An 18,604-nucleotide genomic window follows, 5' to 3' on the forward strand; every position below is an offset into this window, starting at 1 on the left:
ACTTAGCCATCTTTGATAAACGAGCTAGTAGAGGCATACTAGTGACACTCTGTTTTGTCTATGTATTCACACATGTATTATGTTTTCCGGTTAATATACAAATTCTAGCATGAATAATAAAACATTTATCATGGTATAAGGAAAATAAATAATAACTTTATTATTGCCTCTAGGGCATTTCCTTCAGTCTCCCACTTGCACTAAGAGTCAATAATCTAGTTCACATCGCCATGTGATTTAACACCAATAGCTCACATCACCATGTGATTAACACCCATAGTTCACATCACCATGTGACCAACACTCAAAGGGTTTACTAGAGTCAGTAATCTTAGTTCACATTCGCCATGTGATTAACCCAAAGAGTACAAAGGTGTGATCATGTTTTTTGCTTGTGAGAGAAGGTTTAGTCTACGGGTCTGCCATTCAGATCCGTATGTATTTTGCAAAATTTCTATGTCAACAATGCTGCACGGAGCTACCTCTAGCTAATGCTCCCACTTTTAAAAATGTATCCAGATTGAGACACTTAGAGTCATCTGGATCAATGTTCAAATTTGCATCGACGTAACCTTTGACGACTTGTCACCTCTCATAATCGAGAAACATATCCTTATTCCACTAAGGATAATTTTGACCGTTGTCCAGTGATCTACTCCTAGATCACTATTGTACTCCCTTGCTAAACACAGTGTATGGTATACAATAGATCTGGTACATAGCATGGAATACTTTATAGAAACTATGGTTGAGGCATAGGGAATGACTTTCGTTCTCTTTCTATCTTCTGCCGTGGTCGGGCTTTGAGTCTTACTCAACTTCACACCTTGTAACACAGGCAAGAACTCTTTCTTTGACTGTTCCATTTTGAACTACTTCAAAATCTTGTCAAGGTATGTACTCATTGAAAAACTTATCAAGCGTCTTGATCTATCTCTATAGATCTTGATGCTCAATATGTAAGCAGCTTCACCGAGGTCTTTCTTTGAAAAACTCTTTCAAACACTCCTTTATGCTTTGCAGAATAATTCTACATTATTTCCGATCAACAATATGTCATTCACATATACTTATCAGAAATGTTGTAGTGCTCCCACTCACTTTCTTGTAAATACAGGCTTCACCGCAAGTCTGTATAAAACTATATGCTTTGATCAACTTATCAAAGCGTATATTCCAACTTCGAGATGCTTGCACCAGTCCATAGATGGATCGCTGGAGCTTGCATATTTTGTTAGCACCTTTAGGTTTGACAAAACTTTCTTGCTACATCATATACAACTCTTCTTTAATAAATCCATTAAGGAATGTAGTTTTGTTTATCCATTTGCCAGATTTCATAAAATGTGGCAATTGCTAACATGATTCAGACAGACTTAAGCATAGATACGAGTGAGAAACTCTCATCGTAGTCAACACCTTGAACTTGTCAAAAACCTTTTGCGACAATTCTAGCTTTGTAGATAGTAACACCACTATCAGCGTCCGTCTTCCTCTTGAAGATCCATTTAATCTCAATGGCTCGCCGATCAATGGGCAAGTCAATCAAAGTCCATACTTTGTTCTCATACATGGATCTCATCTCAGATTTCATGGCCTCAAGCCGTTTCGCGGAATCTGGGCTCATCATCGCTTCCTCATAGTTCGTAGGTTCGTCATGGTCAAGTAACATGACCTCCAGAAGACAGGATTACCGTACCACTCTGGTGCGGATCTCACTCTGGTTTACCTACGAGTTCGGTAGTAACTTGATCTGAAGTTACATGATCATCATCATTAGCTTCCTCACTAATTGGTGTAGTAGTCACAGGAACAGATTTCTGTGATGAACTACTTTCCAATAAGGGAGCAGGTACAGTTACCTCATCAAGTTCTACTTTCCTCCCACTCACTTCTTTCGAGATAAACTCCTTCTCTAGGAAAGGATCCATTCTCAGCAATGAATATCTTGCCTTCGGATCTGTGATAGAAGGTGTACCCAACATTTTCTTTTGGGTATCCTATGAAGATGCACTTCTCCGATTTGGGTTTGAGCTTATCAGGTTGAAAGTTTTTCACATAAGCATTGCAACCTCAAATTTTAAGAAACGACAGCTTAGGTTTCTTGACAAACCATAGTTCATACGGTGTCGTCTCAACAGATTTAGATGGGTGCCCTAATTTAGCGTGAATGTAGCTGTCTCTAATGCATAACCCCAAAACGATAGTGGTAAATCGGTAAGAGACATCATAGATCGCACCATATCTAATAAAGTACGGTTACGACGTTCGGACACACCATTACACTGTGGTGTTCCAGGTGGCGTGAGTAGTGAAACTATTTCACATTGTTTTAACTGAAGGCCAAACTCGTAACTCAAATATTTTACTTCTGCGATCATATCGTAGAAACTTATTTTGTTACGATGATTCTCCACTTCACTCTGAAATTCTTTGAACTTTTCAAATGTTTCAGACTTGTGTTTCATAAGTAGATATACTCATATCTGCTCAAATCATCTGTGAAGATCAGAAAATAATGATACCTGCCGCGAGCCTCAATATTCATCGGACCACATACATCAGTATGTATGATTTCCAACAAATCTGTTGCTCGCTCCATTGTTCCGGAGAACGGAGTCTTAGTCATCTTGCCCATGAGGCATGGTTCGCAAGCATCAACTGATTCATAATCAAGTGATTCCAAAAGCCCATCAGCATGGGATTTTCTTCATGCGCTTTACACCAATATGACCTAAACGGCAGTGCCACAAATAAGTTGCACTATCATTATTAACTTTGCATCTTTTGGCTTCAATATTATGAAAATGTGTATCACCACGATCGAGATCCAACAAACCATTTTCATTGGGTGTATGACCATAGAAGGTTTTATTCATGTAAACAGAACAACAATTATTCTCTAACTTACATGAATAACCGTATTGCAATAAACATGATCCAATCATATTCATGCTCAACGCAAACACTAAATAACATTTATTTTAGGTTTAACACTAATCCCGAAAGTATAGGGAGTGTGCGATGATGATCATATCAATCTTGGAACCATTTCCAATACACATCGTCACTTCACCCTTAACTAGTCTCTGTTCATTCTGCAACTCCCGTTTCGAGTTACTATTCTTAGCAACTGAACTAGTATCAAATACTGAGGGGTTGCTATAAACACTAGTAAAGTACACATCAATAACATGTATATCAAATATACCTATGTTCACTTTGCCATCCTTCTTATCCGCCAATTACTTGGGGTAGTTCCGCTTCCAGTGACCAGTCCCTTTGCAGTAGAAGCACTCAGTTTCAGGCTTAGGTCCAGACTTGGGTTTTTTCACTTGAGCAGCAACTTGCTTGCCGTTCTTCTTGAAGTTCCTTCTTTCCCTTTGCCCTTTTCTTGAAACTAGTGGTTTTGTTTACTGTCGGTGTCAAAACCGGCGGATCTCGGGTAGGGGGTCCCGAACTGTGTGTCTAAGGCGGATGGTAACAGGAGGCAGGGAACACGATGTTTTACCCAGGTTCGGGCCCTCTTGATGGAGGTAAAACCCTACGTCCTGCTTGATTAATATTGATGATATGGGTAGTACAAGAGTAGATCTACCACGAGATGAGAGAGGCTAAACCCTAGAAGCTAACCTATGGTATGATTGTATGTTGTTCTTCTGTCCTACGGACTAAAACCCTCCGGTTTATATAGACACCGGAGAAGGTTAGGGTTACACAAGGTCGGTTACAAAAGGAGGAGATATCCATATCCGTACTGCCTAGCTTGCCTTCCACGCCAAGTAGAGTCCCATCCAGACATGAGACGAAGTCTTCAATCTTGTATCTTCATAGTCCAATAGTCCAGCCAAAGGATATAGTATGGCTGTCCGAAGACCCCCTAATCTAGGACTCCCTCAGTAGCCCCTGAACCAGGCTTTCAATGACGATGAGTCCGGCGCGCAGTATTGTCTTTGGCATTGCAAGGCGGGTTCCTCCTCCGAATACATCACGGAAGAATTTGAATACAAGGATAGTGTCCGACCCTACAAAATAAGTTCCACATACCACCATAGAGAGAATAATATTTTCAAAAATCTAATTTGCTGACTTGTTTTGGCAGCATGACATTATGTCATGGTCCGGTGATTATTCAAACCGTTGCCTTTAACTAGTCCCGCACATAACGCGAGATAGTTTTTTGACACGTCTTGTCAAAGCAGAGATCGTGTCCCCTTATCACGGGATTCTCATCAATACGGGCGTGGGTAACCCAACCATGTCTAGGACTCCTAGGTTATAGGCAAGTCCCAAACGGCTACGGAGAGGACGCTTGATATTCACCCTCTTTATAAAGGGACAAGGCTTTTACTTTTTTCCCTCCCGTGCTCAATTGAATCCTTCCCCTGCATCGAGTTCTAACACCCAAAGCCCAGGTCAGGTGCTTCGGACCTTCAATCATGTCCGGACCTAGCCTTCAAGGCCGATGGATGCCCTCCTCCGTTACGGAAGAAGACATCAAGAAGTTGAGGGAGGCCAGATACCTGACCGCCGAGGTTTCGCATCGGCTGCCTGCCCAAGGGCAGGTCGTCCCACTTCCTCCGAGGTCTAGGCCTCACTCTGGATCCCTTCATTAGGGGGTTGATGTTTTATTACGGGCTAGATTTCCACGATCTAGCCCCGGACTCCTTTCTCCATATCTGGGTATTTATTGTCGTATGTGAGGCCTTCCTCCGCATTACCCCTCACTTCGGCCTGTGACTCAAGACCTTCGATGTGAAGCCGAAGATGGTCGAGGGGCAGCATATAGCGTGCGGAGGCGCATTAATAAGCAAGATCGTTGGAGCCCCATGGCCAAAGGGTTCCATTCCAGAGGTGTCCAGATTATCGCAACGGGAGTGGTTTTACATCACAGCTCCCAGAAGTGCCAAGTGGGCGGCTGCCCGTGCTTTCTGCTCAGGCCCTCCACCACAACTGATGTCATGGATTAGCAGAGGGCTGAGCTGGGGTCCAGCCAAGGACGTGCCTGTATTGTAGAGCTGCATTCGAGATCTCTTCGAAGGATATTTTAGTTTGATTATGGTAATGCAAGTCATGTTGGTTCGACGAATCCAGCCATGCAAACACCAGCCCCTCCGCATGTGGGAGTTCAACCCAGAAGGACCACGCGCTATTCAGAATTTCCTCGGCTTGACGCTTGAGGAGATGTATAAATCATTCTTTGGACCCCGGATAGAGTGTCCGGACACTACAAGGACGTGGGCCTGAGCAGCAACCACACCGCCGACCAAGTAAGTTATCCTCTAGCCGAACACCGTCTTTCATTTATCATGACGTCATTCTGAGAAATCGATCTTTGACCAGGACTGGATAACAAAGGCGAAGATGATCCGGTGTTCGGCCCCCCTTCCGGAAGGCTTGGAGAATCTGGTGCTGGAAAATATGCTCGAGCTAGCACCTTGCCCGGAGCCCTCACAGGAAGATAAAGGGGGGAATAAAGGGGGCGAAAGCGGGTCTCCACCGCTACCCATTCCGACCGAGGGAACGGGTGCCTCCGTGAGGGAGGATAACCCAGGGGAGGAATCTGGCATTCTCTCACCCCGGGGAAGGAAGAGGACTACCCCTGAAGATCCGGAAACCACGGTTTCCAAACGGGAGAAGAAGTCTCCACCAGAGGGTCCCGCCTTGGAGGGTGCTCTTGCCGCACAAAGTCTGCGCGGGGATCTGCTCTCTAACGAGCTATAAGTAATCAAAAAGTACTTTAATAGTGAAGATATTACTACTTCACTTCTGAGGAAAATAACCGAAGCATTTATCTTGCAGTTCGGATCTTAGCCCTTCCCAGCAGAGCTCGTCTTCGGGGGATCTTCTTCCGGAGATGATGGACAGCGAAACGCCTCCCCCGGACTCCCTCGCTCAAGAAGCGGGCGACCTTGAAGTGTCATCACGGAGGGCCTCTCAGGATCCGACGAGGCCAGGAGATAATCCTATAGTCACCCGAAGTCCTCAGCGTCCGGCTCAAAAAAGAGTCCGGCATCGTCTGGTATGCGGTCGGACGTACTGAGGGAGCTGTTGGAGCGAGCGGACATCTCAGAAGAACACCGTTCGTTAATGGGTACGGTGATGGAAAGAATTTTGTCCGCCGAAAGCGGATTGCATGAAGCCTTTATGAGTCTACTGACAGGCTTTGAGGTACGTGATACTTTTTGATAGTACCGCACATTTTTAAGTGTGCCCTGTGTAGATAGTAGCCCCTAAGACTCTGGTTGTCGTCGAGAACGGCGGCGAACAGAGGATCGTAGTCCCAGGTAGTAACCAAACCGCCTTTATGTGCAGGTGGTGGAAGCTCCGGTGGCTAGCCGGACTAATGAGTTTGTCGAACTAAAGCGGCAACTAGATGTGGCAGATGCCGACATCGAGCTTGTTAACAAGCGGCTTGACGGCACAGGGTAAGTAATGCTTTCTGGTGAATTTCACATAGTAAGAGCAGCATGATGCCAGTATCTTTAATATGTTGTGACTGTAGATGGGGCTGCCACCATGGAGACCCTTCGGGCGGAACTTGCTTGAGCCAAAGAACAAACAAGGAGTAGTAATGCGGCTGCTTTGAAGGCGGCCGAAGAGTTGAGGGCCGAGAAGGCCGCGCATTGCGAGAGCAAAGAGAAAATGGCCAAAATGGCTATAAAGTTAAAAGACACTGCCGACCGTTGCCAATTCCTTGAAGAAGAAACCCGAGTGAAGGCGACGGACCTTGAAATGGCCACGATGACAACCAAAGACACCCGCTCTGCTATGAGAGCGAAGAAGGAGGAGCTGCGTGAAGCCGGGGATATTGCGGCTGGGAAGCCCTTCATGCTGAGGAGGAAGTTCGGAGATCCACGGTATGCCCCTCTGGATCAGCTATGGAGTTCGGCAGACGCATATATGGACATGGCGGCGAGCGCTACAGATGCGGCCAAATACTTCCAAGGTCAAACAGATCGTGAAGTGGACAAGCTGTTCTGGTCGCAATTCAACGTTCCAGAGCGTTCGCTTCCATTGACTGATCAGCTAGCCGAATGGGCCGAACTCAATAGGTTGTCCGGACTCGCCATGAGGTCTGTCGTGGATCAGCTGTGGCCGGAAAAGCCGAAGCCGAACAGCTATTTCAGCTTAGTGCAACAGTTCCTTGGTGCAGTGTCGGGCATCAATGCGATGAAGAGGTCGGCGTGCATAGAAGGCTCGCGGATGGCCCTTGCCCGTGTTAAAGCATACTGGACGGAGATGGATGCTACCACTGTTGCGGCGCAGGGTTCGACCATAGGCCAAGTTGCCGCCGAGCACTATTTCGAAGAGGTTCTCGAGGGTGCTCGTTTGATAGAGGCCCAGTGCTCGAAGAATATTATGTTTGAGTGACATGTATTCCCATTGTAAACACAATGTTTTATGAAATTTATTAAGGCTGTGTTTATACTTTTGCCTGAAAGTAATTATGATGCCTCCTGTGCGGCCGTTTATGTATACATGTGTATAACCTGAAAGATTGCAGTCGTCGGCTTCAGCCCCCACGCATATAATGCGGAGGTGTTCGCAGAAGACGCGTGTTCACACTTAACCCAACGTCTTGGCCCTATTAAGGAGGTGATAGCGCAACAAACGAGGCAACCGGACAAAAATGCTTTAACACTTTCACTTAGCCATAGGAGTTTGACGGTGGGGCTACTATATAGCCCCTGGTGGCTCCGCACGCTCCCAAATTTGGGGCGCGTACATGCCTGGCCGAGAAACGTCCCTTCGTTAAGGCGGAGGAATTCTAACATTCTGATAGGTCATCGAGTGGTTGACCAGTCTCACGCTATATCACGACAGCTAGTTTTCGGCTTTCTCTACTGAGGTGCTCGTCCGGATGACCCGAGGCACAATCGCAGTAGTTCTCCTAGTGCTACTTAGCCGATAGAGCGGAACGTAAGGTACCAAAACATAGGAGCCGGGCAAACCCAACATTTGACCAAAGACATGATTCGGAGCTGATGCATATAAGGCCAAATTCGCGACGTCGAACACTCCCTAAGGTATCCGGTCTTTATGGTATAAACCGGGCCTAAATCGTGCCCTTTGTAAGAAGCCCCTGGTGTCCAGGTACGTGCATTATTCTAACATGGCCACATGCCAAGACGCCAGCATCCTTCTCAATTGTACTGAGAATCCAAGGGATGTGTATCAACAAGAGACAATAAAAAAGGTTGACGCAGGGTCTTAATCTAAAAAGAATCCTTGGGATGGGTCCCTGCTGCACGTCTACGCCTGTGTCTCCGTTGTGCCGTATCTTGGACGGGTGTAGCACAGTGGTCATCTGTAAAAGAGAGGAACTTAGGTGAAAAGTTGTCGTGCAAAAAGGTAGGTTTTAAAGAAACCATGTAAATTTCAAGATGAGTAAAAATTGCCACTTGTCTGCGCGTGTTGAGCCCCTTGTGTTTATGATAGGGGTGTGGCCATCAAACCTGTACGAATTTCATGTAGCTGCACCGGACTCGTCTAACCATGTCCGTGGTCTTGACGACCTATCGAATACTTTAGTTGGTGAGGCCGTTTTAGTGTGCGGCTGCCGCGGCAGCCGCACCCTCCTCGGCGCGCAGGGATCGCTCAATATTTCCATTTACTGTAATGATGCCACGTGGACCGGGCATCTTAAGCGTGAGAGAAGCGTAATCGGTATTGCATTAAAGCGAGCGAAAGCTTCAAGTCCAAGTAGTGCTTGATAGCCACTTTGGAACGAAGCAATGTGGAAGGTTAAATTTTCGCTACGGAAGTTATCGAGGAAGCCGAATATAACTTCTAGTAGCAGGGAGCCCGTGCAATGAGCCCCTGGGCCTGGCGTTACTCCTTTAACGGTAGTATTGCTGAGGCAAATTTTCGTTGGGTCTATCCCCATTTTGCGGATTGTGTCCTGATATATCAGGTTTAGACTGCTGCCACCGTCCATCAGGACTCGTGTGAAGTGGTATCCGTCAATTATTGGGTCTAATACCAAGGCAGCCCATCCTGCACGCCGGATACTTGCTGAGTAATCCCGATGGTCAAAAGTGATCGGTTGAAACGACCAGTGGTAGTACTCCGCGGTGATAGGCCCTTGGGCATAGTTATCTGGGAGTGCCGCTTTGTTTCTCCCCTTGATCACGTGTAACACGTTTACTGTTTTGACTTCTGGTGGAAATTTCTTTTGTTCCCCAGTATCTTGCTTGAGAGGCTCATCCTCGTCTTCGCTTGGTGTATCCTCCCCCTTGTGTACGGCGTTGAGCTTGCCGGACTACTTGAAGACCCAACATTCTCTGTGGATATGATTAGCGGGTCTACCAGGGGTGCTATGGATCTGACATATTTGGTCCAGAATTTTGTTGAGGCTGGACAGTTCATCTCTGGCGCCTTTAGAGGGCGGCTTTTGCTGACCTGGCCGAGAGCTTCTAAATCCGGCGTTCACCGCCGTGCTCTTCGGGTTGTCTTCTTTATTCCGACGCTTATTATTTTTGCTGCGTCGTGATTTCCCGTTTTCATCTCTAACTTCGGATGTACTTGGGTCGCTGGTGATGCATCTGGCTAGCCAGATGTCCTCACCCGCACAAAAGCGGGTCATGAGGCTTGTTAATGCTGCCATTGTTCTCGGCTTTTCTTGGCCGAGGTGTCTAGCAAACCATTCGTCGCGGACGCTATGCTTAAAAGCTGCCAAGGCTTTGGTGTCCGGATAGTCAACTATTTGGTTCTTTTCAGTAAGAAACCTATTCCAAAGCTTTCGGGCTGACTCTCCGAGCTGTCGAGTTATATGCTTATGTCATCGATTGGAGGTCGGACATAAGTCCCTTGAAAATTTGCCCGAAAAGCGTCTTCGAGCTCTTCCCAGCTTCCAATGGAGTTTTCGGGGAGGCTTTTAAGCCAGTGCGAGCTGGCCCTTTGAGCTTGAGGGGTAAGTACTTGATGGCGTGGAGATCATCTCCTTGAGCCATATGGATATGGAGGATATAGTCCTCAATCCAGACCCCAGGGTCTGTTGTTCCGTCGTATGCCTCTATGTTTACGGGTTTGAATCCCTCTGGAAATTCATGGTCCAGCACCTCATCGGTGAAACATAGGGGGTGTGCGGCACCCCTGTATCTGGGTGTACCGCGTTGTTCGGATGTTTGTTGTGTTGCATCCTATGCTGGAGCGCGCTTGCGTGGTCCATAGATGGATCTGGTTGCACCGTCCTTTTGATGTGAGCCCTCGCGTAGATCGCGTATTGGCTTATGTATGGCGTTGTTTGCCGCTCTATGTTGGCCTTGAGGTCGTCTATCCGGCCAGGTGGCCGTTTTGATTTTTGGTTGTGGGGGATCTAAGGCCTCCTCATCGAATTCGGGTAGCAACTTCCGCTTCGGGTAGCTCTTGGTGGGGCAATTACCGCCGTACTTCGCTGCTGCGTTGAGTACTTTGCTCCATCTAATTCCGAGTGTGTCTTGTGCATCCTTGAGTCTTTGCTTCTGCTTTTTTAGACTCCTCACGGTGGCAACAAGCCTTTGATGGGCATTCTGCTGCTCCGGGTGCTGTCCGGTGTTAGGTGGTCCAGACTATTATCTTTGACAGAGTGGTTTGTTCGGTTTGATTCTCCGTGTTGTCGTGGTCCGGCAGTGGTTCGCCCTACTCTAACGCTGGGTCTGTATGATCGTTATTTCTGTCGAGGCAGGATTTGGTGCGGCGCTTACGCCGCGGCTTTGACTGCTTCTCGAGGGGACAGCCCTTCGTTGCGTCCTTCCGTTCCTCGTCGTCGTTTTCCTTTGGTGTGTCCACCATGTATACGTCATGTGATAAGGTGGACGTCCAGTGCCCTGTGGGCAGTGGTTCCTGTTTCTCTGCATCGTCGTCCATACCTCGATGTCTTCGGAGTCGAAGTCGAGCATGTCGGTTAAGTCATCGACAGTGGCTACTAAGTGGGTGGTGGGTGGGCGGCGAATTTCTTCGTCATCCGCATCCCAATCCTGCCGGACATAGTTCGGCCAGGATCCTCCTGACAAGGAGAGGGACCTTAATGTGTTCAGTATGTCGCCAGGGCGAGTGCTTGAAAATATCCGCGGAGGTAAAATCCATGATCGGTGCCCAATCGGATTCAATAGGATCGGGTGCAAGCGGTTCGGAGTCCGTGGCCGGAGAAAGATCTGACAGTTTAACGATACGACTCTCATGCAAGGTAAGGTCGATGTTCGGCTCGATGCCGCTGAGGGTAAGGCCTCCGTGGCGGGGTTCCATCCACCGTCCATGGAGTCGGCGCAACTGGCTCCGAATTGAGGGTCGGAGCGGCTGCCGGTGCGATCTCTAGAACACTGTCTGATGGTAGAGCTAAATCGTACTCATCGTGACCGCGTAATGCACAAGGCAGAGGCTCGAATCCGTCGAAGATCAAGTCTCCGCGGATATCGGTCGTGTAGTTTAAGCTTCCAAACCTGACCTGGTGGCCAGGGGCGTAGCTTTCAATCTGCTCTAGATGGCCAAGCGAATTGGCCCGGAGTGTAAAGCCGCCGAACACGAAGATCTGTCCGGGGAGGAAAGTCTCACCCTGGACTGCATCGCTATCGATAATAGTAGGAGCCATCAAGCCTAACGGCGACGACACAGAGGGAACTCTCAATGAAAGCACCAATGTCGGTGTCAAAACCGGCGGATCTCGGGTAGGGGGTCCCGAACTGTGCGTCTAGGCGGATGGTAACAGGAGGCAGGGGACACGAAGTTTTACCCAGGTTCGGCCCTCTTGATGGAGGTAAAACCCTACGTCCTGCTTGATTAATATTGATGATATGGGTAGTACAAGAGTAGATCTACCACGAGATCAGAGAGGCTAAACCCTAGAAAGCTAGCCTATGGTATGATTGTGTTGTCCTACGGACTAAAAACCTCCGGTTTATATAGACACCGGAAGAGGGCCAGGGTTACACAAAGGGGTTACAAAGAGAAGATATGCATATCCGTATTGCCTAGCCTGTCTTCCACGCAAGTTAGAGTCTTATCCGACACGAGACGAAGTCTTCAATCTTTGTATCCTTCATTAGTCTAACCAGTTCGGCCAAAGAATATTAGTCCGCTGTCCGAGACCCCCTAATCCAGGACTCCCTCATTTACCATCAACACTTGATGCTTTTCTTGATTTCTACCTTCGTCGATTTCAGCATCACGAAGAGCTTGGGAATCATTTTCCGTTATCCCTTGCATATTATAGTTCATCACGAAGTTCTACTAACTTGGTGATGGTGACTAGAGAATTCTGTCAATCACTATTTTATCTGAAGATTAACTCCCACTTGATTCAAGCGATTGTAGTACCCAGACAATCTGAGCACATGCTCACTGCTTGAGCTATTCTCCTCCATCTTTTAGCTATAGAACTTGTTGGAGACTTCATATCTCTCAACTCGGGTATTTGCTTGAAATATTAACTTCAACTCCTGGAACATCTCATATGGTCCATGACGTTCAAAACGTCTTTGAAGTCCCATTCTAAGCCGTTTAAGCATGGTGCACTAAACTATCAAGTAGTCATCATATTGAGCTAGCCAAACGTTCATAACATCTGCATCTACTCCTGCAATAGGTTTGTCACCTAGCGGTGCATCAAGGACATAATTCTTCTGTGCAACAATGAGGATAAACCTCAGATCACGGATCCAATCCGCATCATTGCTACTAACATCTTTCAACTTAGTTTTCTCTAGGAACATATCAAAAATAAAACAGGGGAGCTAAACGCGAGCTATTGATCTACAACATAGATATGCTAATACTACCAGGACTAAGTTCATGATAAATTTAAGTTCAATTAATCATATTACTTAAGAACTCCCACTTAGATAGACATCCCTCTAATCCTCTAAGTGATCACGTGATCCATATCAACTAAACCATGTCCGATCATCACGTGAGATGGAGTAGTTTCAATGGTGAACATCACGTAAGAAGGAAGGGGGGGCGCCGCCCCCCTCTCCTTGTCCTATTCAGACTAGGAGGAGGGGGCGCGGCCCATGCCCTGGCCGCCTCTCCTCTCTTTCCACCAAGGCCCACTAAGGCCCATTAAGTCCCCGGGGGGTTCCGGTAACCTCCCGGTACTCCGGTAAAATCCCGATTTCACCCGGAACACTTCCGATATCCAAACATAGGCTTCCAATATATCAATCTTCATGTCTCGACCATTTCGAGACTCCTTGTCATGTCCGTGATCTCATCCGGGACTCCGAACAAACTTCGGTCACCAAAACACATAACTCATAATACAAATCGTCATCAAACGTTAAGCGTGCGGACCCTACGGGTTCGAGAACTATGTAGACATGACCGAGACACATCTCCGGTCAATAACCAATAGCGGAACCTGGATGCTCATATTGGTTCCTACATATTCTATGAAGATCTTTATCGGTCAAACCGCATAACAACATACGTTGTTCCCTTTGTCATCGGTATGTTACTTGCCCGAGATTCGATCGTCGGTATCTCAATACCTAGTTCAATCTCGTTACCGGCAAGTCTCTTTACTCGTTCCGTAATACATCATCCCGCAACTAACTCATTAGTTGCAATGCTTGCAAGGCTTATAGTGATGTGCATTACCGAGTGGGCCCAGAGATACCTCTCCGACAATCGGAGTGACAAATCCTAATCTCGAAATACGCCAACCCAACAAGTACCTTCGGAGACACCTGTAGAGCACCTTTATAATCACCAGTTACGTTGTGACGTTTGGTAGCACACAAAGTGTTCCTCCGGTAAACGGGAGTTGCATAATCTCATAGTCATAGGAACATGTATAAGTCATGAAGAAAGCAATAGCAACAAACTAAACGATCAAGTGCTAAGCTAACGGAATGGGTCAAGTCAATCACATCATTCTCCTAATGATGTGATCCCGTTAATCAAATGACAACTCATGTCTATGGTTAGGAAACATAACCATATTTGATCAACGAGCTAGTCGAGGCATACTAGTGACACTCTGTTTGTCTATGTATTCACACATGTATTATGTTTCCGGTTAATACAATTCTAGCATGAATAATAAACATTTATCATGGTATAAGGAAATAAATAATAACTTTATTATTGCCTCTAGGGCATATTTCCTTCAATAGTTCATCACGAAGCTCTTGTAGCTTGGTGGCAGTGATTGAAGAACTCTGTCAATGACACTATCATCAGGAAGATTAACTCCCAGTTGAGTCAAGTGGTTGTGGTACCCAGACATTCTGAGTATATGTTCACTGAACAGAACTATTCTCCTCCATCTTGCAGCTGTAGAACTTATTGGAGACTTCATATCTCTCAATCCGGCATTTGCTTGAAATATTAACTTCAACTCCTGGAACATCTCATATGCTCCATGACATTCAAAACGTCGTTGAAGTCCCGGTTCTAAGCCGTAAAGCATGGCACACTGAACTATCGAGTAGTCATCAGCTTTGCTCTGTCAGGTGTTCACAACATCTGGCCTTGCTCCTGCAACGGGTTTGTCACCTAGCGGTGCTTCCAGAACGTAATTCTTCTGTGCAGCAATGAGGATAATCCTCAAGTTATGGACCCAGTCCGTGTAGTTGCTACCATCATCTTTCAACTTAGCTTTCTCTAGGAATGCATTAAAATTCAATGGAACAACATCATGGGCCGTGTATCTACAACAACATAGACATGAAAAATACTATCAGGTACTAAGTTCATGATAAATTAAAGTTCAATTAATCAAATTACTTAAGAACTCCCACTTAGATATGCATCTCTATAATCTTCTAAGTGATCACGTGATTCATATCAACTAAACCATGTCCGATCATCACGTGAGATGGAGTAGTTTTCAATGGTGAACATCACTATGTTGATCATATCTACTATATGATTCACGCTCGACCTTTCGGTCTCAGTGTTCCGAGGCCATATCTGCATATGCTATGCCCGTCAAGTTTAACCTGAGTATTCTGCGTGTGCAAAACTGGCTTGCACCAGTTTTATGTGAAAGTAGAGCTTATCACACCCGATCATCACGTGGTGTCTCGGCACAACGAACTGTAGCAACAGTGCATACTCAGGGAGAACACTTATACCTTCAAATTTAGTGAGAGATCATCTTATAATGCTACTGCCGAACTAAGCAAAATAAGATGCATAAAGGATAAACATCACATGCAATCAATATAAGTGATATGATATGGCCATCATCATCTTATGCCTTTGATCTCCATCTCCAAAGCACCGTCATGATCACCATCGTCACCGACTTGACACCTTGATCTCCATCGAAGCATCGTTGTCGTCTCACCAACTATTGCTTCTACGACTATTGCTACCGCTTAGTGATCAAATAAAGCAATTACATGGCGATTGCATTTCATACAATAAAGCGACAACCATATGGCTCCTGTCAGTTGCCGATAACTCCTTATAAAACATGATCATCTCATACAATAAAATTTAGCATCATGTCTTGACCATATCACATCACAACATGCCCTGCAAAAACAAGTTAGACGTCCTCTACTTTGTTGTTGCAAGTTTTACGTGGCTGCTACGGGCTAAGCAAGAACCGTTCTTACCTACACATCAAAAACCACAATGTAGTATAATGATTGCTTTTTGATCTTCAAAAAGAACCCTGTTCATTGAATCCGATTCAACCAAAGTTGGAGAAACTGACACCCACCAGACACCTATGTGTGAAGCACGTCGGTAGAACCAGTCTCGCGTAAGCGTACGCGTAATGTCGGTCTGGGCCGCTTCATCCAACAATACCGTCGAATCAAGAATCAACTAGTGACGACAAGCAATATGTATATACCTACGCCCACAACTCCTTTGTGTTCTACTCGTGCATATAACATCTACGCATAAACCTGGCTCGGATGCCACTATTGGGTAAAGCAGTAACTTCAAAATTTCCCTACGCATACGCAAGATCATGGTGATGCATAACAACGAGAGGGGAGAGTGTTGTCCACGTACCCTCATAGACCGTAAGCGGAAGCGTTATGACAACGCAGTTGATGTAGTCGTACGTCTTCACGATCGACCGATCCTAGTACCGAAAGTACGGCACCTCCGTGATCTGCACACGTTCGGCTTGGTGACGTCCCACAAACTCTCGATCCAGCTGAGTGTCGAGGGAGAGCTTCTTCAGCACGACGACGTGATGACGGTGATGATGATGCTACCGTCGCAGGGCTTCGCCTAAGCACTACGATGATATGACCGAGGTGGATTATGGTGGAGGGGGGCACCGCACACGGCTAAGGGATCAATGATCAACTTGTGTGTCTAGGGTGCCCCCTGCCCCCGTATATAAAAGGAGCAAGGGGGAGGCCGGCCGGCCCTAGTGGCGCGCCAAGGGAGGAGGAATCCTCCTCCTAGTAGGAGTAGGATTCCTCCTTTCCTAGTCCTACTAGGAGGAGAAGGGGAAGGAAGGAAGGGAGAGGAAGAGGAGAAGGAAAGGGGGGCGCACCCCCCCCTAGTCCAATTCGGACTCCCTATAGGGAGGGGGCGTGGCTGCCCCTTGTGGGCTGCCTCCCTCTTCCCTATGGCCCATGAAGGCCCAACTTTCCCCGGGGGGGGGTGGTCCGGTAACCCTCGGCACTCTGGTTTTCTCCGAAATCACCCGGAACACTTCCGGTGCCGAATATAGCTGTCCAATATATCAATCTTTATGTCTCGACCATTTCGAGACTCCTCGTCATGTCCGTGATCATATCGGACTCCGAACTACCTTCGGTACATCAAAACACATAAACTCATAATACCAATCGTCACTGAACGTTAAGCGTGCGGACCCTACGGGTTCAAGAAACTATGTAGACATGACCGAGACACGTCTCCGGTCAATAACCAATAGCGGAACCTGGATGTCATATTGGCTCCCACATATTCTACGAAGATCTTTATCGGTCAAACCGCATAACGATATACGTTGTTCCCTTTGTCATCGGTATGTTACTTGCCCGAGATTCGATCATCGGTATCTCAATACCTAGTTCAATCTCGTTACCGGCAAGTCTCTTTACTCGTTCTGTAATGCATCATCCCGCAACTAACTCATTAGTCACATTGCTTGCAAGGCTTATAGTGATGTGCATTACCGAGAGGGCCCAGAGATACCTCTCCGATACTCGGAGTGACAAATCCTAATCTCGATCTATGCCAACTCAACAAACACCATCGGAGACACCTGTAGAGCATCTTTATAGTCACCCAGTTACGTTGACGTTTGATAGCACACTAAGTGTTCCTCCGGTATTCGGGAGTTGCATAATCTCATAGTCATAGGAACATGTATAAGTTATGAGAAAGCAATAGCAACAAACTAAACGATCATCGTGCTAAGCTAACGGATGGGTCAAGTCAATCACATCATTCTCTAATGATGTGATCCCGTTAATCAAATGACAACTCATGTCTATGGTTAGGAAACATAACCATCATTGATTCAATGAGCTAGTCAAGTAGAGGCATACTAGTGACACTTTGTTTGTCTATGTATTCACACATGTACTAAGTTTCCGGTTAATACAATTCTAGCATGAATAATAGACATTTATCATGATATAAGGAAATATAAATAACAACTTTATTATTGCCTCTAAGGCATATTTCCTTCAGATATACCCATACCTACTCAAATCATCTGTGAAGGTCAGAAAATAACGATACCCGCTGCGTGCCTCAACACTCATCGGACCGCATACATCGGTATGTATTATTTCCAATAAGTCATTAGCTCGTTACGAAGTTTTAGTCATCTTGCCCATGAGGCATGGTTCACAAGTATCAAATGATTCATAATCAAGTGATTCCAAAAGTCCATCTGCATGGAGTTTCTTCATGTGCTTTACACCAAGATCGTGCCAAATCAAGAACCGCAGCGAGAGACCAAACACATAGTTACTCATACATACCCCCAACCCCGAGGGTGAACGACTCCCTCCTTGTCATGGAGACCGCCTGGATGATGAAGATGGCCTCCGGTGATGATTTGCCCCTCCGGCGGGGTGCCAGAACGGGGTCCCGATTGAGTTTTCGTGGATACAGAGGCTTGCGGCGACGAAACTTCTCATCTAGGGTTTTTTAGGGGTTTGGATATTTATAAAAAATTTTGGCGTCGATTTCACGTTAAGGGGTCCATGAGGCAGCGACAAGCTCGAGGAGCGCGCCCTAGGGGGGTGGGCGCACCCCCAGGCTTGTCGTGCCTTCGTGGCTCTTCTGGCCTTTCCTTGAAGCTTCAGGGGTCTCTTTTTGTCCATAAAAATCACCGCAAATTTTCTGCCCATTCCGAGTACTTTTATCTCTGCACAAAAAATGACACCACGGTAGTTCTGTTGAAAACAACGTCAGTCCGGGTTAGTTTTAATCAAATCATACTAAAACCATATAAAATTGTTGTAAACATGGCCTGAATACTTCATAAATTATAGATACGTTAGAGATGTATCAACATCCTCAAGCTTAATTCCTACTCGTCCTCGAGTAGATAAATGATAAAAGAAATAATTTATGAAATGTGAATGCTAGCAAGTGCACAAGTTTGATCAATGATAGTTCCAAACATTTTTTTTAGCATCATTATATATCATAAAACAGTAGCTTATCTCATAAAACTTCTCAT

Source organism: Triticum urartu, chromosome 7 (genome assembly GCF_003073215.2).
Source record: "Triticum urartu cultivar G1812 chromosome 7, Tu2.1, whole genome shotgun sequence".
Lineage (NCBI taxonomy): Eukaryota > Viridiplantae > Streptophyta > Magnoliopsida > Poales > Poaceae > Triticum > Triticum urartu.